This window comes from Equus caballus, chromosome 2 (genome assembly GCF_041296265.1).
Source record: "Equus caballus isolate H_3958 breed thoroughbred chromosome 2, TB-T2T, whole genome shotgun sequence".
NCBI classification, from domain to species: Eukaryota; Metazoa; Chordata; class Mammalia; order Perissodactyla; family Equidae; genus Equus; species Equus caballus.
Genome location: NC_091685.1, coordinates 81,825,057 through 81,849,861, shown reverse-complemented (window position 1 = coordinate 81,849,861; position 24,805 = coordinate 81,825,057). Strand labels below are relative to the sequence as shown.

Below are 24,805 nucleotides of genomic sequence, written 5' to 3'. Positions count from 1 at the left end.
AGAGATCTGAAAAAGCGAGAGGCAGTGGGAGGGCACAAGTCCAGGACACTGGTTGAATTTTAGTCTGAGCAAGAGTTCCAGCTCTTTCCCTGAGAGGGGATGGAAAAGAAGGGTGGATGTGGATGCAGTAATTATAGTTATAATTTTGTAAGTTGAGGAAGTTCCAGAATGAAAGACTGTATTCTCTGTAAAGTAGAGGTAAGTTCATTTATTAAGAGTGGGGATCTTCAGGGAGGTGGAGATTTGAAATACTTTCTGAGAATGGGAAAAGGAAAGTTGACTGTCAAGGAGTGTTGGGGCCCAGCTTAGGTTGACAGTCACAAATTAGTATTTGGCCTTCTGCACAGCGTTCTGGCCACTTGATGCTATCACTGGCCATGCAGCACGCCACGCTTGTTCCTGCCTGAAGCCTTTTGCACTAGCTGTTTCCTCTCCCTACAGCATTCCTCCTTTGATCTTCTCCTGGCTGACTCCATCTTGGAATTCAGGTCTCAGCTGAGAATGTCACTTCCTTAGAGAGACCTTCCATGATCAAAAGACAGCTTCTGAAGTTACTGTCTATCACATCAGCTTGTTTTGCCATTTTCAGGACTTTTATCACTCTCTTGATATTTTCTTATTTGCTTATTTCATTTTTTCTTACGTCTGCCTTCCTTCCACTAGAATGTAAGCTCCCTGAGAGCAGGAACCTTATTAATCTTGTTTACGCTCCACCTCCTGCTGGAACATACTAGGCAATCAATAAATATTTTTATGTTAAATATTGTGTGATTTTACTTTAGTGGCTCAAAGTCAGAGTACAGGAGAGGAAAAGACAGTGACAGTGCAACTGAAATAAGAAGGGGAAAAGTAAAGTTTAGATGGGGCTAAGAGATTGGAGGAAAACAGACAGATAAATGGCCTGGTAGCCCCAATAAATAGGTTTAGTGAGAAAAATGGTAGGAAGATGTTGAAATGTTTTTAAAATATTTTTATAATGGAAAATTCTACACATAAAAAAATAGGAAGAACAGTATAATGAGTTCCTGTGCTCATCAGTAGGTAGAAAAGCTATCAACTCTTCACCAATCTTTTATTCTATATATCCTATACAATTAATCCCTCCTTACAGAATATTTCAAAGTAAATACCTGACATAATATCGTTTCATCTGTAAATATTTCAGTATATCACTAAAATATTAAAATACCAATTTCATTCTTAAATTAAAACTACTTCCTTAATTATTATTTTTTAGAGTTCAGAACATATCTTCCAGTTGACAAGTTCCAGGATAGACTCATGGGTGTAGGAGGCTAAAGAGGATTGGAGATGGGTTTGTGTGGCGTTAACAATTTAGTGAATCTAAGGTTTGTGGCTGCAAAAGTTAACAATGGTATTTTCCAGGATGATGGCACAACTTGTAGGATAGAGAGGAATCCGTTGCCCAGTCAATTGAGAGGAGAGTAAGCCAAGAATCAGGTCATAAGATCCTATAGCTGTGCAGCTCTGAAAGGAATGAAGACTTTATTACTTTTCAATCTATAGTGAGCCCATCCCAACTACAACTGTTTCCGTGGCACTCTAGCATACATGCATATTCTTTTGAATGTATTTCCTTCAATTGAATATGAGGATTTGGGTTCTAATTTATGCTAATTGTAGCTATATAAGTTGCAAGTCACTCTTTTGGGAGATAATTAGCAAAAACAACAAACAAACTTGGACACTGAGCCTGGGCTCAGGCTTGCACGTGCCAGTCTATGTGGAGAAAGGACACTGCAACATCATAGAAAATAAGTGACAATATGACCTCTGGCATGAAGTACAAAAGATGGAGAAACAAAACGACCATGAGTGTCTATTGTCCATAAAGTTGGTGGATCACCATTATGCAGGTTAAATAAAAATTACTCAATGCATTTGAGACCCCAATCTACTCTGTCTCTGGGATTACGATGAACCCAGAAATGCAGGAAAAAGGAAGAAATTCATGTCTTAAAGTCACAAAGGCATCAAACAATTGCAAGGAGGACCTAACTCTAAAATAGTGTCTCATCATTCATATTATTTGTAACAAGGCAAAAGAAATTTACAACAATCTCATTGAAATGGGGGATAGACACCCTAAAAAACTTCAAACAAGCAAAGAATCATATTGGAAACCTTAATTGCATAGCACCATGATTGCTGATTTATATGTATAAAACACCATTGTGGCTTTCTTTGTTTGGTAAGGAAGGTTGGCCCTGAACTAACATCTGTTACCAATCTTCCTCCTTCGGCTTGAGGAAGATTGTCCGTGAGTTAACATCTGTGCCAATCCTCCTCTGTTTTGTATGTGGGAGACCGTCACAACATGACTTGATAAGCAGTATGTAGGTCCATGCCCGGGATCCAAACCCATGCACCCAGGGCCACTGAAGCAGAACATGCAAACTTAACCACTATCCCACTGGGCCAGCCCCCATTGTGGCTTTCTTTAATAGTTTTTTTTTATCATTCCATTTTTGTGAACTTAAAAATATCTGGAAGCCTTTTTAAAGTATCCATCTTAATATGACACTCCTACACTTTTGTTTGCTATATCTTTATTCTTCAACTCTTTCCAGAAAGATTTTCAGGAAACTCATCTTCTAGGTTAGGGAGTAACCACCACTGTACTTACTTCAGTAAGTATTTATTTGAGGCCTGGCTTAATTTCTTTGGAGTCTGAGCCTGGGAATGTATACAAATTTGTATGACAAGTGTAGGCTAATTTCACAGCCACATATTTTCATTTGGTGACGGGACGGTTCTAAAGCTATGTAACATTTTGGAAATAGAAAAAGGGAATTTATTTTATCTGTTTCACCTCCATTAAGTGATTCAAAAAATATTACCAATCAGTCATCTGACAGACAGATTCTACCAAATCAGTTTCTACCCAAGAACAAGAAAGCCCCGGTGCTAAACACTGCTCAGAATAATGAAGCATTGTTGTTTGTGTCCAAGTGTCCATTGAAGAGCCCAAAGGCCATTTTTTTAACTGTCTTCCTTGATCCGTTTTGTCAAGAGAGGGTTTCAATGGTTCCCATTTGCAGTACTTCCCAACAACCTTAAACATCCTACATTTTACTTCCTGCCAAAAAGAAAAATATGCTCAAGAATGGTTCTGTCTTATATGGTTACAAAATCATTTTCATAATTGCCTAAAAGAGTTTGAAGTGTGCTAGAAAATGCCCCTCATCTAACCATCTCTTTCTGGATAACTGACACTCCACTATCAAATCCTCTAAAAAGCCAGAAGATCCTCCCACTCTTCTTTTCTGCCTTTATTGTCTAGCACCTTCCTGAAATCTTTCAGTAGTTTAATGTTGGAGTAACAGCAATATTATGGCAACTACTTAACAACATTTGCTTCCTTTCTGTAGATGAGCAATAACTTAAATTAGAGTCAATTTTAAAAAAAAGATAAATAAAACACCTAGTGGTATAGAGTTCAAGCAAAATTAGACTTAGTAAGCTTAAAGAGATCACATTCAGAAAGAAGACTTTTAATAAAATCTAAAAGAGTATAGCTCCGGAAAGCTATTCATCAAATTCTGGGGTAGAAGTCATGCTAGAATTACCCATCCACTGTCCATGTTTTACTGAGGGGAAAACTGAACCCCCAAAAAGTGAGAAAGTTGAGTGAGTTCTGATTAAGGGCAGTCTTAAGTATTCTAATTATTTTCCATATTCCGAAAGTTGCTCACAGCGTGGAATGGACCACTGAATGCACTGTATGTTCACTCTATGAAATCCAGCTGCTGTTTTTAACTCCTACTTGGTGACTAGAGCCATCATCTTGGAGGGTAGCCATAAGAGAGCTTATAGACTCCGTGCCCATTGAGAGAGATGGAAGCCAACCAGTGTGTAGAGCCAAAAGAGACCCCAAAGCATGGGCATTTGGTCACTTGTGGTCCCAGGAGTGAGATCACAAAGGAGCACTTAATATGTAGGATCGTTGACTGACTAATTATTAGATTTAGGGTGTTGGCAGCAATAAATGACCTGCTTGCCCTCTACTGGCCTCAGATATGAGCAAGCCAGTATTTAGGCCATCCTCGTTGGTAGACCAGCTCAAGTACACTGACGTACTCTGTCTTCATGCTTTATTTGCAGTAGGGAAGTGGCAGCTCACTTGGGGTAGATTCAAGCACAGGAATCCTCCAAGCCTGCTGCGTGGAGGAAGTATACCTTGATTGTCACTATCACATGATGAAGCAGTATTTGTAAAACAGTGACAAATGTCAATCCAGTATCCCCAACCATCAGTGCAATGAACAAAATAGATAAATATCTCTGTCCTCATGAGTTTACATTCTAGAAAGATCAGATAAGTAATAAACATAAAAAGCAAATAAGCTATACGTTAAAGAGGATGAGAAGTACCAAGGGCAGGTAGATGGCAATTTTAAATGGAGTGGTCAGGATGGATTCATTGAGAAGGTGACACATGAGTGGAGACTTGAAGAAAGCCAAGAATTTAGCCTGGTGGGTCTCTGGGGGAAAATCGTTCCAGACAAAGAAATAGAGCAAAGGCTTTAAGATAAAATATGCGACACCTCTTGTGTGCCACCTCAAATCTACTAAGGCCCTCTATATCTATCCACTTCTAAGTGATTGGTCCCTCACTGGCTGCCATCAGCTTTACCTACACATACTTCTCAGTTCCTGCCCTAGGACTTCTCTAACCGGAAGCAGCTTGACACTCAAGCATGTACAACTTAGAAGTGTAAGGGATTTATGCCTCTGGGACCACCCTTGACCATTGGGGGATGGATTCAATGGATAAGTCCATCTCCCTTGCCTTCCAGGTATACATTTCCAAGATGCATTTCATAAAGCTCCTTGGAGTAGCCTTGTATTGACTTGCATTGGCTTTCTTTTCTTCCCTGTTTCATTTCCCCTGTTCTTCGCGCATACTCCCTGGAAACACTTCCCAAATAACTACTTGCATGCAAGTGTTTATCTCAGGCTCTGATTTAAAGACAACCTAGGCTAAGGCAGGGAGGAGTATGTCTGGCATGTCCAAGAAAAGGCAGGGAGGACAGAATGCCAGGAGCTGACAGAGTAAGGCAAAGGGTAGTAGGAGAGGAGACCGAGTTTTAACAGAGCAGATCACACAAGGCCTTGCAGTTCATTGGAAAGATTTTCTTTGTGAGTGCAGTGGAAAGACAGCAAAGGATTTTGAGCAGTGGAGTGAGATGATTTGACTTACATTGTAGGAGAACTACTCTGGCTCTGGTGTTGAGAATGGACTGTGAGTAAAGGCAGAAGCAGGGAGCCCACTTAGGAGACTATTGCAAAAATCTAAGAGAATAATAATGATGAAGGGGACCAGGCTGCTAGCAGTGGATGTGGTGAAAATTGGTCAGATAAATAGGGCAAAAGATTTTCCGAATATATTACCTGTAGGTTATGAGAGAAATAGAATAATCGAGGATGATTTGGGGTAGGGGAGCAGGGTGGTTGGAGTCTGAATAACCAGAAGGATGGACCAGACGTTAACTGAGATGGAAAGGGGGAATAGGTTTGAAAATCCAGAGTTCAATTTTTCACCCATGAGTTTGAAATGTCTATGAGACAGGAAAAGGTAACGTTGAATTGGATATATGAGTCTGGAATTTGGAAAGGAGGCCTGGGCTGGCAATGTATATTTTGAGGTAGTCAGCAGAATATAGTGTTTAAACCCATGAGAATGAAATAAAACACCAAAGGAGTGAATGTAAATGTTGATAACAGGAGACTGTTGGGCTAACCCCTGGTGCACACCAACATTAAACTGCCGGGGAGGAGTGGAGGACCCAGCAGAGCAGACTGAGCCTGTGAATTAGTAGTAAAACCAAAAGAGTGAGATGTCTTCAGGCCAAACAAGGTGTATCAAAGAGGCAGAATTGATCAGCTGGACCAAGTAAGGTGGGGACTGAGAAGTGACCACATGGCTTTAGTAATGTAGGGGTTTGACATGACCTTGCCAGGATCCATGTTGGTGGAATGGTGGTGGTAAAAGCCTGATTGAGTGGGTTTAAGAGCTAAAAGGAGCCCAGTACTGCTAGAAAAGGGAGAGAGATTGCGAATAACTAGATATGGTGTTGGGAGTCTATGGAAGTTCTCCTTTAATTGCCTGTTTTCCAGTTAAGAAGAAGTATAGGAATTGCGTTATTGAGTACAAGCAATTCTTTCTAGGGGATTGCTGAAAGGAGAGCAAAGAAATGGGGCGGTAGCTATTGGGGAAGGGGGATTAAGAGAAGAGTTTTGTTTCGTTTTTCATAAGGTGAGAGTGTTAACGGAACCTTTGTGGACTGATGGGAATGATCCATAGAAAAGGAAAATTTAACAAATGAGAGAGTAAAAAGAAAATTGCAAGGGGTGATTGTCCCTAATTAAAAAACAGAGGCTCAGCACAGGAGTACAAATGGAGAATCCCTGTCTGCTTCACCTTCTGTTCCCAATCCTGGCTCCTTCCTGCTCCTCCAGAGCTTGCATACACATATCCATCTACAGCACATACACATTCTCACATGTGGCTACCCCTTGAGAATCCCTTGGGTTGCCTTTGGCTGGTACCTACACATAACAGAGTGTGGTCTGCCCACTTCAGAATGGACACATTCCATTCTGGAATGGGAATGGGAATGGGTTATCACAGTATCTGTAACTGGGCACGTTAGACAAGGTATTCCAGGGTCCTGGATGTGCAGAGCATGGTCTAGAAGATAAAATGAGCTTTTTGGGTGGACATGCCCATTTGGCCCTGCAGACCTTTGACTTCATGGAGAGGGATTGAGCCACAGAAGGATTAAAACAGGGACTCAAGTGTGAAGCCCCAGAACAGGGGCCCCAGATCTAGTAAAAATGAGATGGAGGTTGCAAATGAGTACATATGGTAATGGGAGTCTATAGAAGTTCTCCTTTAACTGCTTCAGTTTCCAAGTTAAGAAGGAAGCAAGGTAATCAGAAGAGTATACAGCTAATGAAGGAGATGCTGGGGTATGAGGATACGGGAGGTGTGAAATAGTTACTTAATACAAAAGTCAGTGTACTAGACAAGAATACTCTATTGATGGGCAGAATTAAGACCTTACTCGAAGTTTATGGTCACAAATTTAAATTGAGATGTCAGAGTGATTATGCAGTTTTTCTCCAGCCATATTCAGCTATGTGGATGCATAAGTAGGGGAAATTTGAGTTTAATTAAGCCGTGGTTTCATGACAACCTAAGAAAGAGGCCAAGGGAAGTCCATGTGTAGGCAACATAATTATTCTGATTGATCTTGGATTTTAAACTAGGAGTAGAGGGGATGGCAAAAATCATGAGGGTGAGGGACACAATAATAGGATCAAATACTTGGAGGTCCAGGTGGGATGAAAGATTATTGGAACTAGGGTGCCTTTCACTTTTATCAGCTTGAATTATCCTGTGAAGAAGAACTTCGGACATTCTGATGAGTGCTAGGCAGGGTGAATGCCAGAGTCTTATCCTTTAGTTATCAATTTTCACAGTAACTGGTGCCCTAGTTACTTCAAATGGTGACAATGAAGGGAGTTTTTTTAGGAGGGGAGGTGGATTTTCTTTTGGAAGAGGCTAGCTCTTTTTGTTAGTGTTATTGTGAATTTATGAGTTTTCTAGTCGTTGTCTTTGAATCAATTGCAGTCATTACTTTTTTTTATGTTCAAATTGTTCCATCTTTGGCAAATGGGAGCCTTTTCATACTGGCTCCTGTGCCTTTTTGACGTGACTCTATTAGTCTTTGAAACATCCTTTCCTTTTGCTATAAGATGCCCCAGAATTATATTAGACATTTCTCATCCCTGAGTTAGAATCAGCCATTCCTCCAAAATCTGATTTCATTTCCTAATAAATCTTATTTATAGACACAATGTAAGTGCTAGGGAAACTAATGGCTGTGAGGTTATCATTGCTTCTAGGTCTTTTATGTGGTCAGAGATTGGAAATATGCATTTATAGAGAAAAAATTTTGTGCTCATATTTCCAATTTAAATATAACGTTATAAAATTTCCTTAACTTTTTCCAATTTGTACTATGTCTTTTTTCTATAACACTGAATATCTTGGTTCCTAGAAATATTAACATAAATACTTTTTGCTTTATCCCACGATGTATGTATAATTATTATTTTGGGAGGGAATTGGCTTTATTAAAATCAATTTATGTCCCTAGCAACTCTCTTTTATAAAGACCAACCCAATAATAATAAGAGCCATAATAATAACTGCCCCCAACACAGGGCCTCTCCATTTGCAAAGCACTTCTCCATCATGTTATTGCATTACTCAGCATTGGGCTGGTAACTTGAAATATTGCTCCTTAGTGGATGGACATCCTGGGGCTAATGGAATTTAGATTGGGCTGTCCCATGCCACCTTCAGACTCGGCCAGCACAAGCTTTTTCTTTTTCTTTTTTTTTCAATTATTTTATTGAGATCATACTGGTTTACAACATTGTGTAGTTTCAGTTGTACATTATTATCTATCACTCTCTGTATAGACTGGATGGTGCTCAGCACCAACAGTCTAATTTTTATCTGTCACCATACATATGTGCCCCTTTACCCCTTCAACCACCCCTGCAATCCCCATCCCCTCTGGTAACCACTAATCTGTTCTCTTTATCCGTGTGTTTATTTATCTTCCGCAGATGAGAGAAGTCATACAGTGTTTGTCTTTCTTTGTCTGGCTTATTTTGTTTAACATCATACCCTCAAGGTCCATTCACGTTGTTGCACCTGGGAGGATTTTATCTTTTTTTATAGCTGAGTAGTATCCCATTGAGTATATATACCACATCTTCCTTATGCATTCATCCGTTGATGGGCACTTGGGTTGCTTCTACATCTTGGCTATTGTGAATAATGCTGCTATAACTATAGGGGTGCATAAATCTCTTTGAATTGCTGATTTCATGTTCTTTGGATAAACACCCAGTAGCAGGATAGCTGGATCATATAGTATTTCTATTTTTAATTTTTTGAGAAATCTCCATACTGTTTTCATTTCATACTGTTTGCATTTCCACCAGCAATGTATGAGGGTTCCCTTTTCTCGACATCCTCTCCAACATTTATTATTTTTTTCTCTTGGTAATTATAGCCATTCTGACAGGCATGAGGTGATAACTCATTGTAGCTTTGATTTGCATTTCCCTAATAGTTAGTGATGTTGAACATCTTTTCACGTGCCTGTTGGCCATCTGTATATCTTCTTTGGAAAAATGTCTGCTCATATCCTCTGCCCATTTTTTGATTGTGTTGTTTGTGTTTTTGTTGCTGAGTTGTATGTGTTCTTTTTATATATTTTGGAAATTAACTCTTGTAGGATATATGATTTGCAAATATTTTCTCCCAGTTGGTGGGTTTTCTTCATTTTTTGTTCATTGTTTCCTTTTCCTTGCAGAAGCTTTTTAGTGTAGTCTCAACTGTTTATTTTTTCTTTTGTTTCCCCTGCCCAGGCAGACATGGTATTCAAAAAGATACTGCTAAGACCAATGTCAAGGAGTGTACTACCTATATTTTCTTCTAGGAGTTTTGTGGTTTCAGGTCTTACATTCAAGTCTTTAATCCATTTTGAGTTAATTTTTGTGGATGGTGTAAGATAATAGTCTACTTTTATTCTTTTCACATGGCTGCCCAATTTTCCCAACACCATTATTGGGGGTTTTTTTTGGTGAGGAAGGTTGGACTTGAGCTAACATCTCTTGCCAATCTTCCTCTTCTTGCTTGAGGAAGATTGCCCCTGAGCTAACATCTATACCAATCTTCCTCTATTTTTGTATGTGGGATGTAGCCAGAGCATGGCTTAATGAGTAGCGTGTAGATCCACACGCAGGATCCGAACCCACAAAGCATGGGCCGCTGAAGCGTAAAGCATGAACTTAACCACTATGTCACCAGGCCAGCACACCAAAACCATTTATTGAAGACACTTTCCTTTCTCCATTTTATGTTCTTGGCTCCTTTGTCAAAGATTAGCTGTCCATAGATGTATCGATTTATTTCTGGGCTTTCAGTTCTATTCCATTGATCCATGTGTCTGTTTTGGTGCCAATATCATGCTATTTTGATTGCTATAGCTTTGCAGTCAATTGTGAAGTCAGGGATTGTGATGCCTCCAGCTTTGTTCGGTTTCCTCAGGATTGCTTTGGCTATTCAGGGTCTTTTGTTCCATGTGAATTTTAGGATTCTTTGTTCTATTTCCATGAAGAACGTCAATGGGATTCTGATTGGGATTGCATTGCATCTGTAGATTACTTTAGGTAATATGAACATTTTAACTATGTTTATTCTTCCAATCCATGAGCATGGAATATCTTTCTGTTTCTTTATGTCTTCTTCAATTTCTTTCAATGATGTCTTGTTCTTTTCAGTGTATAGGTCTTTCACCTCCTTGGTTAAGTTTGTTCCTAGATATTTTACTCTTTTTGTTTGATTGTAAATGGAATTGTATTCTGGACTTCTCTTGCTTCTCTTTCTGCTAGTTTGTTGTTCTATGTACTTTGCTAGTGTGTAGAAATGCAACTGATTTTTGTAAGTTGATTTTGTACTCAAACTTTGCTGTAGTTGATTATTTCTAATAGTTTTGTGGTGGATTCTTTAGAGTTTTCTGTATGTAGAATCATGTCATCTGAAAACAGTGAGAGTTTCACCTCTTCCTTTCCAATTTGGATACCTTTTATTTCTTTTTCTTACCTTATTGCTCTGGCCAAAACCTCCAGTACTATATTAAATAGGAGTGGAGAGTGTGGGCATCATTGTCTTGTTCCTGTTTTCAGAGGGATGTCTTTCAGCTGTTCACTGTTAAGTAGGATGTTAGCTGTGGGTTTGTCATATATGGCCTTTATTATGTTGAGGTACTTTCCTTCTATACTCATTTTATTGAGAGTTTTTTTTATCAAAAGTCGATGTTGGATTTTGTCAAATGCTTTCTCTGTATCTACTGAGATGATTGTATGATTTTTACTCCTAATTCTGTTAATGTGGTATATCAAGTTGACTGATTTGTGGATGTTAAACCATCCCTGCATCCCTGATATAAATCCACTTGATCACGGTATATCATCTTTTAATGTGTTGCTGCATTTTGTTTGCCAATATTTTGTTGAGGGTTTTTACATCTATGTTCATCAGCAATATTGGTCTGTAATTTTCCTTCTTTGCATTGTCTTTGCCTGGTTTTGGTATCAAGGTAATGTTGGCCTCATGGAATGAGTTGGGAAGCGTTCTGTGTTCTTCAATTTTTTGGAATAGTTTGAGAAGGATAGGTATTAAGTCTTCTTTGAATGTTTGCTATAGTTCTCCAGAGAAACCATATGGTCTTGGACTTTTCTTTTTTGGGAGATTTTTGATTACTATTTCAATCTCTTTACTTGTGATTGGTCTACGCAGATTCTCTATTTCTGCTTGATTCAGTTTTGGGAGGTTGTATGAGTCTAAGAATTTATCCATTTCTTCTAGGTTATCTAATTTTTGGCATATAATTTTTCATAGTATTTTTTTATAACCTTTGTATTTCTATTGTAATTTCTCCTGTCATTTCTAATTTTATTCATTTTATTTATTTGAACCTTCTCTCTTTTTTTCTTACTAAGTCTGGCTAAGGGTTTTTCAATTTTGTTTATCTTCTCAAAGAACCAACTCTTAGTTTCCTTGATCCTTTCTATTGTTTTTTTTTTTTCAGTCTCTATTTTATTTATTTCTGCTCTAATTTTTATTTTTTCCCTCCTTCAACTGACTTTGGGCTTTGTTTGTTCTTCTTTTTCTAATTCTATCAGGTGTAGTTTGATTACTTATTTCAGATTTTTTGTTTGTTTGTTGGGATAGGGCTGTATTACTATGAATTTCCCTCTTATAACCACTTTTCTTTCATCCTATCAGAGTTGGTATGTTGTATTTTCATTTTCCTTTGTCTCTAAGTATTTTTTTTATTTCTCCTTTGGTTTCTTCATTTAACCAGTGGGTGTTCAGGACCATGTTGTTTAGTCTCCACATATTTGTGACTCTCCCAGCTTTTTTCTTGTAGTTTATTTCTAGTTTTATAGCATTGTGGTCAGAAAAGATGCTTGAGATGACATCAATCTTAAATTTATTGAGGCTTGCCTTGTTTCCCAACATATGATCTATCTTTGACAATTATCCCTGTGCACTTGAGAAGGATGTGTTTTCTACTGTTTTTGAATGGAATGTTCTACATATGTGTGTTAAGTCCATCTGCTCTAATGTTTCATTTAAGGCCACTGTTTCCCTGTTGATTTCTGTCTTGATGATCTATCCGTTGATGCAATTGGGCTGTTGAGGTCCCTTACTTTTATTGTGTTGCTGTCAGTTTCTCCCTTTAGGTCTGTTGACAGTCGCCTTATACACTTTGGTGCTCCTGTGTTAGGTGCATATATATTCATAATTGTCATGTCCTCTTGGTGGAATGTCCCTTTTATCATTACATACTGATCCTCTTTGTCTCTCATTGTCTATTTCATCTTGAAGTCTGGTGTGTCTGATATAAATATGCTTTCTTTTTCTTGCCAGTTGCTTGGAGTATCATCTTCTATCTCTTCACTTTAAGCTTATGTTTGTCCTCAGAGCTGAGATGTGTTTCCTGGAGTCAGCATATTGTTGCGTCCTGTTTTTCAATCCACCCAGCTACGCTGTGTCTTTTGATTGGAGAATTCAACCCATTTACATTTAGAGTGATTATTGATCTATGAGAGCTTAATACTGCCATTTTATCTCTTTATGACAACTCTTCCAGTTGTTGTATGTTTCCGTTGTTTGCCTTCCCTTGTATTTCTGACTGTCATTTCAGTTTGGTGGTTTTCTGTGATAGTTTTCTCAGTTTTCTCTTTATTTATGATTTCTGGCTCTATTCTGATTATTTGCTTAGTGGTTACCATGAGTTTTGTATAAAAGACCTGATAGATGTGATAATCCATTTTCTGATAACCTCTTGTCTCCATTAGCCTAAGAAGGTTCCATTCCTTTCCTCTTCCCCCTCTGATTTATCATCGTCATAAGTTATTCTTTTTGTGTTGTGAGTTATGTGTTGTTAATTGAAGTGTTTATAGTTATTTTTGATGCTCCTTCCCTTTATCTTTTATGTTATAATTGTTTGCTAACCTCTTCTGATGAAGAACTGCAATTTTCTGATTTTTGTCTATTTACCTCCTTGCTTAAAGCTTTGTAAATCTTTGCCTTTTTGTTTCAGGTAGGAAGGCTTCCTTCATAATTTCTTGTAAGGGAAGTCTAGTGCAATGAACTCCCTCAGGTTTTGTTTATCTAGGAAAGCTCTTATTTCTCCATTGTATCTGAAAGATAGTTTCACTGGATAGAGTATTCTTGGCTGAAAGTTTTTGTCTTTCAGTATTTTGAATATATCATTCCATTCTCTCCTAACCTGTAAGTTTTCTGCTGAGAAATCCACTGAAAGCTTGATAGAAGTGTCTTTATAGGTTTTTTTCTTTTGCCTTGCTGCCCTTAATATTTTTGCTTTATCACTCACTTTTGCCAGTTTTAATTTTATATGCCTTGGAGAGGGTCTTTTTGCATTGATGTAAATAGGAGTTCTATTGGCTTCATGTACTTGTAAGTCCAGTTCTTTCCCCAAGTTTGGGAAGTTCTAAGCTATTATTTTTTTAAACGGGCTCTCTGCTCCTTTCTCCCACCCTTCTTCCTCTGGAATACCTATAATCCTTATATTGCTTTTCCTAATGGAGTTGGATATTTCTTGAAGAGTTTCTTCATTTTTTAAAAATCTTGGTTTTTCTCCTCCTCCACCTGTAGCATTTCTATAGTGCTGTCCTCTAATTCCCTAATTTTTTCCTCCGTAAGATTAGCTCTATTTTTTTATTTTTTATTTCATTAATTGTGTTTTCCACATCCAAAGTTTTGTTTTGTTTTGTTTTTTTGGAGTCTCAATCTCTTTGGTGAAATATTCCTTCTGCTCATTAATTTTATTCCTGAGCTCACTGGCTGTCTTTCTAAGCTTTCTTGTAACTCTTTGAGATTCTTTATGACAACTGTTTGAATTCTCTGCCATTTAGAGTGTAAGTTTCTGTGATTTTATGATTGGTTTCTAGAGACTTGTCATTTTCCTTCTGCTCTGAAGTGTTAGTATAGTTCTTCAGGGTGTTTGACAAATTGATCCTTTGCCGTCATGTTCGTGATAGTATCAAGCTGCAGATGCTACATGCTCCTGCTAGCGGGGGGAGTAGGAGCTGTGTTTTCTGATCTTACCCTGTCTGCTGGAAGTTGTGTGGGTTGAGCTACTCTGTGTTTGGACAGACAGCCACTCTGCAGGTTGTAATCATGTGGGCAGGGCCTCTGCACTGGGCAGGCAGTTTGGGCACCATAGGTGGGACTCTGTGCTCAGCAGGGGACCAGCTGAGCAGCTTCATGCTAGGCAGGCTACATGGGGGCTTAGCTGCCACTCAGTAGATCCTGCTGGCTGCTGTGCTCAGTGGATTGTGTCTCCTCAGGGGCTGAGCCACCATCATTCAGTGTAGAGAATTCCCACCAGCGAGGCTGCAGTGGCACAATTGGTGCTCCTACAGGCTGGGCTGCAACTCTAAAGCCTTGGCACAGGCTGGGCTGTCCCTGCGTCCTCTGACTGTCACACCAGCCACTGTGTGAGGATCTGTGGCCTGGCTCACTGCCACTGGGAAGGGGGAGGAGTGTGCTCACCTATTTCCATTGCCTCCTAGGGATCTAGTCAACTCACCTTCTGGTGTATAGCTGCAATGATCTCTCAGAAGCCCTGTGGTGCTGTGCAGGGAATCCTCTTGGTTAATGAATGTCCATTTAGTTGTAACCTAAAGGGGAGAGACTAAGGGAATAACTCACTCCACGATGATGTAGATGTCACTCTATATAATTATTTTATTTTATTTTATTTTTATTTATTATTTTTTTTAAAGTTTTAATTTTTTTTTTGGGGGGGGGAAGATTAGCCCTGAGCTAACTACTGCCAATCCTTCTCTTTTTGCTGAGGAAGCCTGGCCCTGAGCTAACATCCATGCCCATCTTCCTCTACTTTATATGTGGGACGACTACCACAGCATGGCATGCCAAGCGGTGCCATGTCCACACCCAGGATCTGAATCAGCAAACCCCAGGGCTGCTGAGAAGTGGAACTTGTGCACTTAACCACTGCACCACCGGGCCGGCACCTATAATTATTTTAAATAATTCTACCAATATTAGTACTAACAGTAAGTCTACAGAATGAAGTTTAAGAATTACTTGCATCTCTATGTGTCTTTAAAATATATGACCTTAGAACATATGTCTATAGAATATACTTTGTATGTATAATCAAAATAATAAGCTCTGAAGTCACTTGAAATAATCCTTTTATTTGAACAGTTTTTTCTACAACTTGCAATTCATTCAGACATTTATTTTAGTGTTTTTTCAATTTTTAAATATTGTTTTTTTAATATTTATTTTGTGAATGTGTACATACTTACACAATCCTGAATAACTGTATAACTAAATATGTTAAAGAAGTCTTATTTCCATACTCTCCCTAATCTACTGTGTTCCATCCCTCCCTATAGGCCATTTATGCTAATTTTAGCTTATCCTTTCAGTATTTCCTTTTGCAAATAATCAAATATACACACACATCCTTTCCTGCACAAAAGGTGACATATCATATATATATATATACACACACACATATATATATCATTCTACACCTTCCTTTATTCATTTAACAATACATTGGACATAACATCATATTGGTGTGTAGAGAATTTTCCTTATTCCTTTATATGTCTACCTAGTATTCCACTGTGAGGTGTACCATACCATTTGGACTGTGTTTTATTTTTTCTCTACTATTACATAAATAGGTAATTGCATTTATATATATTTATGTATATATGTAATTATATATGTGTAATTCTTTACTGTATTATACATATACAACACATATTATATACACGAATACAATGAATAATCTTTGGCTGATGTCATTTCTATTTATGATAGTGTATTCTTGGATTATATTCCTAGAAGCTGGAATGCTGGATCAAAGAGTAAACGAATATGTAATTTGGAAAAATATTGCCAAATTTCTTTTCCTAGGGTATATAACAATTTTGGATTCCCACAAGCACTATACGAGAGTGCCTGTTTCATAATAACCTTGCCAACAGAATATAATGCCAAACATTTGGATTGTTGCCAATCCGATAGGTGAGAATAGTATCTCTATACAGTTTTAATTTGTGTTTCTTCTATTATAAGTGAGTTTGAGCATCTTTAAATATCTTTGAGGACAATTAAATTCCATTTTCACTTCTTGTGAACAGCCTCTCATATCTTTTGCCCATTTTTCTGTCACCATTGGTCTTTCTCTTTCCTGTTTTTAGTACCTTTGTTATATATAAGAAATATATAAGGTGCAAATAGTTTTTCAACATTTGTGATTTTTCTTTTACTTTGTTTATAGTTAAGTAGTCAAATATATCAATTTTTCCTTAAATAGGAGAACCATGAAGTTTTAGCTGTTTTCCCAACAATGGTGATAAGTTTTGGGTAATTCATCTTCTCTTACACAAGCACCATTGTAAACAATGGATAATATCTCCAAAAACCTAAATGTAATTTAAAAACATTAATGATATCACTATTCTACTTAAAGGTCAAATTAAGTGCACAATTTTGACTTTATTAGTACTTTTCATTCAGCCATACATTGTGATATTCTCATCTGCAGCAGTCCCCTCATTTTACTGAGGAGGTAACTGAGGTTCAGAAAAATGTGGTAGTTTGCCAGCATTCACCCACTGAACTGGGGAAAGTTGTTGTTGGACTAGAGCCCAACCTCCTAATTCTTTCCACTTTCTAGAATTGGCTTAACTTAGGGCTCTTTGGTTTCTATATCATAAATCACCATGGTAATGACAAAGAATTGTGTTCCCTTTATTCTACTTTTTTTTTTTTTGAGGAAGATTAGCCCTGAGCTAACATCTGCTGCCAATCCTCCTCTTTTTGCTGAGGAAGGCTGGCCCTGAACTAACGTCCATGCCCATCTTCCTCTGCTTTATATGTGGGACGCCTGCCACAGAATGGCTTGCTGAGCAGTGCCTTGTCCACACCCAGGATCTGAACTGGTGAACCCTGGGCCACCAAAGCAGAAGGTGCACACTTAACCACTGCACCACCGGGCTGGCCCCTATTCAACTTCTTAATAAACGAAGCTTCCTTTTTATATCTTACCTCTTCTTTGGAAACCTAACCAAGAGTTATTTGGACTTGTTCTTGCCTAATGGAGAAAAAGTGTAGGTGCGAATACAAAGATGGAGTTTTCAGTCCCCTTCATTACACATTCCTTTGCCTACATGCAGTAAAGAAGAACTGCTAGGGAGATATCATTTTTCGTGTTCCTTACACCAATCTTTCCTGATACAGTAGAACTGCATTTTCCTGTAGTCTTTCCCTCTCCAAACCAGATATTTAAAAGTAATGAGAGAATTTACCTCTTTTCTGCTAAAGTTGAATCTTACCATACCATTTAGCCATATTATTATAACATTTAATTCAGTCTAATCACATAAATATTGCTTTCAATAATTAATATGAACACTTTTCAGAATGTGTTAAAAGCTGGAGAGGAGAAAAAATGAAACAGTAAGAAGGTAGGATATTTATACTTTTATCTCTAGCCAACAATCAATTCAATGATCCATTTCCTACACACACACACACAAATCCCTCCATCTTTCTGTTTATACTCACCCCAATGATTCTACCTTCTTTTTCTACACATTTGTTCCAACTCCATTTTCTCTGAATTCACTTTTTCTAATCTTTTCTGGTACAAAATTGACCAGATGAGTTAAGAAACCCAAGACATCAAATGCACCACGGATTTTTTTTAACAATGCGCTATATATTCCATGTGTTTTGGTTAATAAAAAGGGCGAAAACTGCTTAACATGATCTTTTTACTGCCTTGGTCTTTAATATTTTAAAAGGTTTCTTATTCTTCGCTGTCATAAAAACAAATTATTCAGACAATGACTCATTATTGTAGAATTTCCTTAACTAACACTTTTTAATCATGAGAACTCAACTGTATATTTTGTTAAACACATTTGCTTTATTTATTCCATAACCAAGCAAAGCGTGTTTTAGAAGAATTCATTAAGTCATTCACTGTTTGGAAGAAGTATCATAAATTAGAGTGCTATGTTTAAGAAAATGAAAATCCAATTCTCCATTGTTATTGAAAATTCACTATACTGATCCATCAAAGGCCAAATAAATGGTCAAAAGGAATTGACACCAAAGCCATCAAAACCTTACTCAATCACATAAACATCGCTGACCAACAGAAGCTGGTAAAGAAGAGCAAAAGACTTCTATTGATCCTCTCATAATTGAAGATCTAGAGTTCAATAAATGTTAACCAACTAACTGCCATTAATATTTGAATTACAGATAAAAGCACAAATTCTAGACTGTAACAAATAAAAAGTACATCCATGGTCATGTAATTTTGCAGCATTGCAAGTCATTTTCACATATCACCAGAATTTCAGAATGTTTTTGAGCCTGAAAAGCCTTGTCTTTCTGTTCTCTAATGATGTGTACCCTACTCCTAGTTATTATGTTATCTTTTTCTCAACTCCATATCTCTTAAGACTAAAAGAATCTTCCAAGAGCATCATGCAGATTTTCAAATTATGTTTGGCCTAAAATATTCAGCCACATGAATCAAAATTGAGCATTTTTCTGGAATTTTCTAGACAATTGTATCAACTTCTCACTTTGCTTCTGTAATCATATCCTTAACATATATAAAATCTAACATGTGCTTTCTCATATAATGCAGAAATTTTTAAAAGCCATAGATGATGTAGTGAGTTGAATTGTATCTCCCCAAAAGATATGTCCGGCTCCTAACCCTGGTATCTGTGAATGTGACCTTATTTGGAAATAGAGTCTTCGCAGATTTGATGAAGTTAAAGGTCTCAAAATGACATCCTGGATTTAGAGCGGGCCCTAAATCCAGTGACCGGTGTCCTTATAAGGAAAAGGAGAGGGAGAGTTGAGACACAAACACACAGAGAGAAAGCTGACTTGAACATGGAGCAGAGCTGGGCGTGATGAGTCTACAAGCCAAGAGATATCAAGGATTGCCAGAAGCTGCCGGAAGGTGGGGAATACATTCTACTTCCGAGCCTCCAGAAGGAATCAATCCTGCCAACACTTTAATTTGGGACTTCTGACCTCCAAAACGGTGAAAGAATAAATTTTTGCTGCCACCAAATTTGTGCTATTTTGTTAGAGCAGGTCTAGGAAACTAATACAGATGGTTAAACAATAAAACAAATATTAGTTGCAAAGAATCTAAAAACTAGTACAATCATGCACTGTAAAATGATGTTTTGGTCAATGACGGACCACATATACAAGTGTGGTTCCATAAGATTATAATAGAGCTGAAATTTTCCTATCACCTAGTGACGTCATAGCCATCCTAACATCATAGCGCAAAGCATTACTGCTGTGTTTGTGGTGATGCTGGTGTAAACAAACCTACAGCACTGCTAGTTGTGTAAAAGTATAGCACATTCAATTATGTACAGTACATTATACTTGATGACGATAATAAATGGCTACTTTACTGGTTTATGTGTTTACTGTACTATACTTTTTTATCATTATTTTAGTGCATTCTTTCTACATATAAAAAAAGTTTACTGTAAAATAGTATGCTGTGTTATACCAGCAGCAGCCTCATACATCTCATGTTTACCATGTGTCTTGATTGCATCATTTTCTCCTGTGCTTGATTTAGTCTCATGTTGTTTTCTTCATCATGACCCCTAAGCATATAAAATCCACTGTTAATGTTGTCCAGTAAGAGGCCACATAAAGTGATTAACCTGGAAACAAAATTAAAAGTGATTAAGGACTACACAGGTAGAAAATCAATGATGGTTATTGCTCACCAGTCAGGCATGTCCCATCCCACCAAAGCTACAATCTTGAAGAGAAAGAACAAAGTGATGAAAGCTGTTAAAGAATCTGCTTCACTGAAGGCAACTAGACTAAGAAAAATTTGAGAAGGGCCTATATCAAACACGGAGAAACTTCTAATGACCTGGATTGAAGACCTGACACTTGCTACTGTCCCTCTCAGCACCATGACAATTACGGCTAAAGCAAACTTCGTTTGCAATATTGAAAGAAAAGGCTGGACCCAACTATGATGTTGATTTTACTGCTATGTCTGGGTGGTTTAAATGATTCAAGAATTGTTATTCGTCATTATACTTCAATTTCTATGTGGACTACATTATGTTCACCACCCAAAGACCAATTACCATCCATCACCATATACATGTGCCCTGTCACCTCTTTTGCCCTCCTCCCTCCCTCTTCCCCTCTGGTAGCCATCCATCTAATTTCTGTATCTGTGTGTTTGTTTGTTATTGTTGTCTTTACCTTCTACTTATGAGTGAGATCATACAGTATTTGACTATCTCCATCTGACTTATTTCACTAAGCATAATGCTCTCAAGGTCCATCTATGTTGTTGCAAATGGCAAGGTTTCATCTTTTTTTTATAACTAAGTAGTATTCCATTGTGTGTGTATATATTCCACATCTTTATCCATTCATCTCTTGGGGACACTTAGGTTGTTTCCAAGTCTTGGCTATTGTGAATAGAGCTGCAATGAACATGAGGATGCATATATCTTTATGCATTCATTTTTTCAAGTTCTTTGGATAAATACCCAGCAGTGGAACAGCTGGATCATATGGTAGCTCTATTCTTAAATTTTTTTGAGGAATCTCCATACTGTTTTCCTTAGTGGACGGACCAGTTTATATGCCCACCAGCAGTGTATGAGGGTTCCCTTCTCTCCACATCCTCTCCAACACTTGTTATTTCTTGTCTTGTTAATTATAGCCATTCTGATGAGTGTGAGGTGATATCTCGTTGTAGTTTTGATTTGCATTTCCCTGATAATTAGTGATATTGAACATCTTTTCATGTGCCTGTTTGCCATGTGTATACCTTCTTTGGAAAAAATGTCTGTTCAGATCTGAAATCTACATAATGTTATAAATCAATGTTACTTCAATAAAAAATTAAATAATCAATTAAAAAATAAAATAAAATGGGCCAGCCTCTGTGGCCTAGTGGTTAAGATCAGGAGGTGTACTTCAGCAGCCTGGGTTTGGTTCACAGGCACAGACCTATGCCACTCTATCAGTGGCCGTGCTGTGGTGGTGGCTCACATACAAAACAGAGGAAGATTGGCAATGAATGTTAGCTCAGGGTGACTCTTCCTCAGCAAAAAAAAAAGAAATAAAGAAAGAAAGTAGAATAAAATAAATTAAATCACATCAATAATTAATGTAGACAGTCTAAAGATATGAATGTTGATAGTGGGGGAGGCTGTGATGCGGTATGAGGGGTACCAGGAGGTACAAAGGAACTCTTTGTACCTTCCGCTCAGTTTTGCTGTAAGTCTAAAACTGCTCTAAAAAAATGTCTATTAAAAAAGTCACCACTGGAAAAAAAATTAAATTAAAAATATGCAATGTCAAAAAAAAGAATTTTTATTCATTAGATAATGTGAAAGTGAGTGGTGTGTCTGTGAGTGCTGATGTGAAGGAGCTGAACAATTTTTGGAAACTCTAGATAAGCTAATTGTGGAGGAAAATTACTTGCCAAAACAAATATTCAATATGCATGAAATCTCCCTATTCTGGAAACAGATGCCTGAAAGAACTTTCATCCATAAGGAGGCCAATCAATGCCAGATTCCAAGGCTTTTAAGGACAAGATAACCAGTCTTGCTTCAGTGAATGTTGCAGGCTATACATTGAAACCCTTTTTGATCTGGCACAGTGAGAACCCAAGGACCTTCAAGAATATCAGTAAGGACACCCTGCCAGGGTACTACAGGAGCAAGGAGAAGTCATGGATGACCCAGCATCTCTTTCATGATGTCCTTCTGAATTGATATGCCAGTGAAATGGAGAAGTACTGTTTGGAGAATAACAAACCTTTCAAGATTTCGCTTATTGTTGATAATGCTCTCAGACATCCTCCTTTTATTTGTGATCTTCATCCTAATATCAAAATGGTGTTTCTACCTCCAAACACCAGCTCTTTGATCCAACCAATGGGCCAAGGAGTTATAGCAGCTTTTAAAGCCTGCTATCTGAGGAGGCCTTTGCCCAAGTTATTGCCGCAACTGAGGAAGACACTGAGAAGACACTGATGCAATTCTGGAAGGATTACAACATCTATGACTGCATCAATAACCTTGCTTGGGCTTGGGGTGATGTCACCAAGGCAGGTGTGAATGGCACCTGGAAGAAGATTCCCAAGAGGTTTGTCCATCACGTCAAAGGATTTGCCAAGGATGAGGATGGTGCAAAACATCAGCAAGGCTGTGGTTGAGACGACAAACATCTCTAACCTGAGTGCAGGAGGACGATATTGAGGAGCTCCTAGAGGTGGTTCCTGGGGAAATGATAGGGAGGAGTTGTTGAAACTGGCATAGGAATGCACAGCTGAAGAAGAGGCAAGGAAAAGGAAACTGCAGGAGGAGAAGAAGAACCTCCAAGGAAATTCACAGTGAAGGGTTTAGCAGAAGCTTTTTCAGACTTAACAAGATCCTTACAAAGTTTGAAAACATGGACCCTAACACCAAAAGCTTTTCATTAATGGAGAGGATTGTTCATGGTGCATTGTCTGCTTAAAAGCAAACCTATGAGGAAAAAAAACAAACCAAGCAAAGCACCGTAGACACATTTCTGAAAAGACTGACACTTTCTAAAGAGCCTCAAACAGGTCCTTCAAGAGATATTCCAGAAGAAGATATTGTTATCCATAGGGGATGACAGCTCCATGTGTAGTATTGCCCCTGAAGACCTTCCAGTGAGACAGGATACGGAGGTGGAAGACAGTGATATTGATGATCCTGACCCTGTGTAGGCCTAGGCTAACGTGTGTGTTTGCGTTTCAGTTTTTAACAAAAAAGCTTAAAAACTAAAAAGAATTTTAAATTTTAAAAATAGACAAAAGCTTATAGAATAAAGATAGAAAGAAAGAAAATATTTTTGTACAACCGTATGATGTGTTTGTGTTTTAAGCTAAATGTTATTCCAAAAAAGTCAAAAAGTTTAAAAAAATGAAAAAGTTCATGAAGTATCAGTTACAGTCAGCTAAAGTTAAGTTATTATTGGAGAAAAAAACTTTTTATAAATTTAGTGTAGCCTAAGAGTACAGTGTTTATGAGGTCTACAGTAGCATACAGTAATGTCCTGGGCCTTCACAGTCACTCACCACTCACTCGCTGACTCACCCAGAGCAACTTCCAGTCCTGCAAGCTCCATTATGGTAAGTGCCCTATACAGGTGTACCAGTTTTTAGTTTCTTTATACCATATTTTTACTGTACCTGTTCTATGTTTAGATATGTCTAGATACACAAATACCTACCACTGTGTTACAGTTGCCTACAGCATTCAGTACAGTAACATGCCATTTAGGTTTTTAGCCCAGAAGCATTAGGCTAAACCATATAGCCTAGGTGTATAGTAGGCTATACCATCTAGGTTTGTGCAAGTACACTCTATGATGTTCACACAATGACAAAATCACCTAAAGATGCATTTCTCAGAACATATCCCCTTTGTTAAGCGAGGCATGACTGTAATTCACATGCCCAGTGTGTATAAGGCACCCCAGCTTCCAGTTTCCACCTGCCATTTTACTTACACAAATTTATATTATATTTATATTGATTTATACAAATCAATACTTTCAATACTATTCAATTTTCAGGCTGGATGGCTGTAGAGGAGTATGTATCCTCTAAATTTTATGGGCTATTTGGAAAACATCCTCTTTTCTTCTTATTATAACCAGCCGTATCTATCTATTGTTTCCTTTTGCTCTGTCCCTGCAAAAAAGTTTCACTTGGTTAGTTGCCAAGGGCAAATCTGGAAAAGATAATTCCCTCACTTCTCTGATGAACGTCATTGGAAATACAAAGAAAAGGATGTCTCCTATGTTGCCAGTGCAAAGAGGAGCAGATACCTACACAATTACTCTGTTCTCTCAGCCTCTGAATTGCAGAAAAAGGGCCTTGGGTCCCTGGAAGAACAATATTCCTCAAAAACATTGCTGAACACTGGCTTGAGCCCTCTGATAGTCTGTGGCTATTTTTAGTCACAGATAGTTACTCTCTCCCGAAATGTAATGTAGGTCAAACAATATAGTCCGCGAAGGAGTGGTATAAATCATAGAATGTTCCCAATGCCTCCATCTTAGAATTCTTTTGTTCATTTGTTCCATGAACACTTATTTTAGGTTCTGTTTTACTCGGACACCGACTTAGGTACAGTGAACACAAAATCATTTAAGAAATGGTCATTTACCTCAAGTGTCTAGAGGAATGGGAAAGTAAGGAAATAAATTACAATGTGGTATTAAAAAGAGCTATTACAGAGATTTGGACAAAATGTCATAAAAACAAAAAAGAATGGAACAATTAGCTCTGCCTGGGAGGACTTAGAAAGACATTGCCATACCAGATTTCCATCCACTGTGGAGGTGGTTGCTGTGTGAGAGATGAAGAAGGCAATGGAGGGGAAATAAGGACAAAGGATGCTCGCACACCTTGCAAAAGAGGAGTGTGTGTCCTCTGGCATAAAGGAGAGAATTAGCTTTATTCAAATTAATTCCAATTTCCATGCTTGTCATGGTGAAGATTAAGCTATTGAAGTCTGAATAGGCAATGTCAAG

The 24,805-nt window shown here is 37.9% G+C and overlaps 1 long non-coding RNA gene across 3 annotated transcripts in view; it reads right to left on the bottom strand.

Moving 5' to 3' along the window:
• Nucleotides 1-24,805, bottom strand: part of LOC138923286 (uncharacterized) — a 116,859-nt gene that overhangs the window by 60,965 nt on the left and 31,089 nt on the right. For 2 of the 3 annotated variants that reach the window (XR_011436716.1, XR_011436715.1), the window contains one exon: nt 18,106-19,917. This is a non-coding gene — a long non-coding RNA (uncharacterized lncRNA). Of the gene's footprint in view, nt 1-18,105; nt 19,918-24,805 lie in introns of those variants that run through there. The other variant, XR_011436717.1, reaches the window with a different exon arrangement.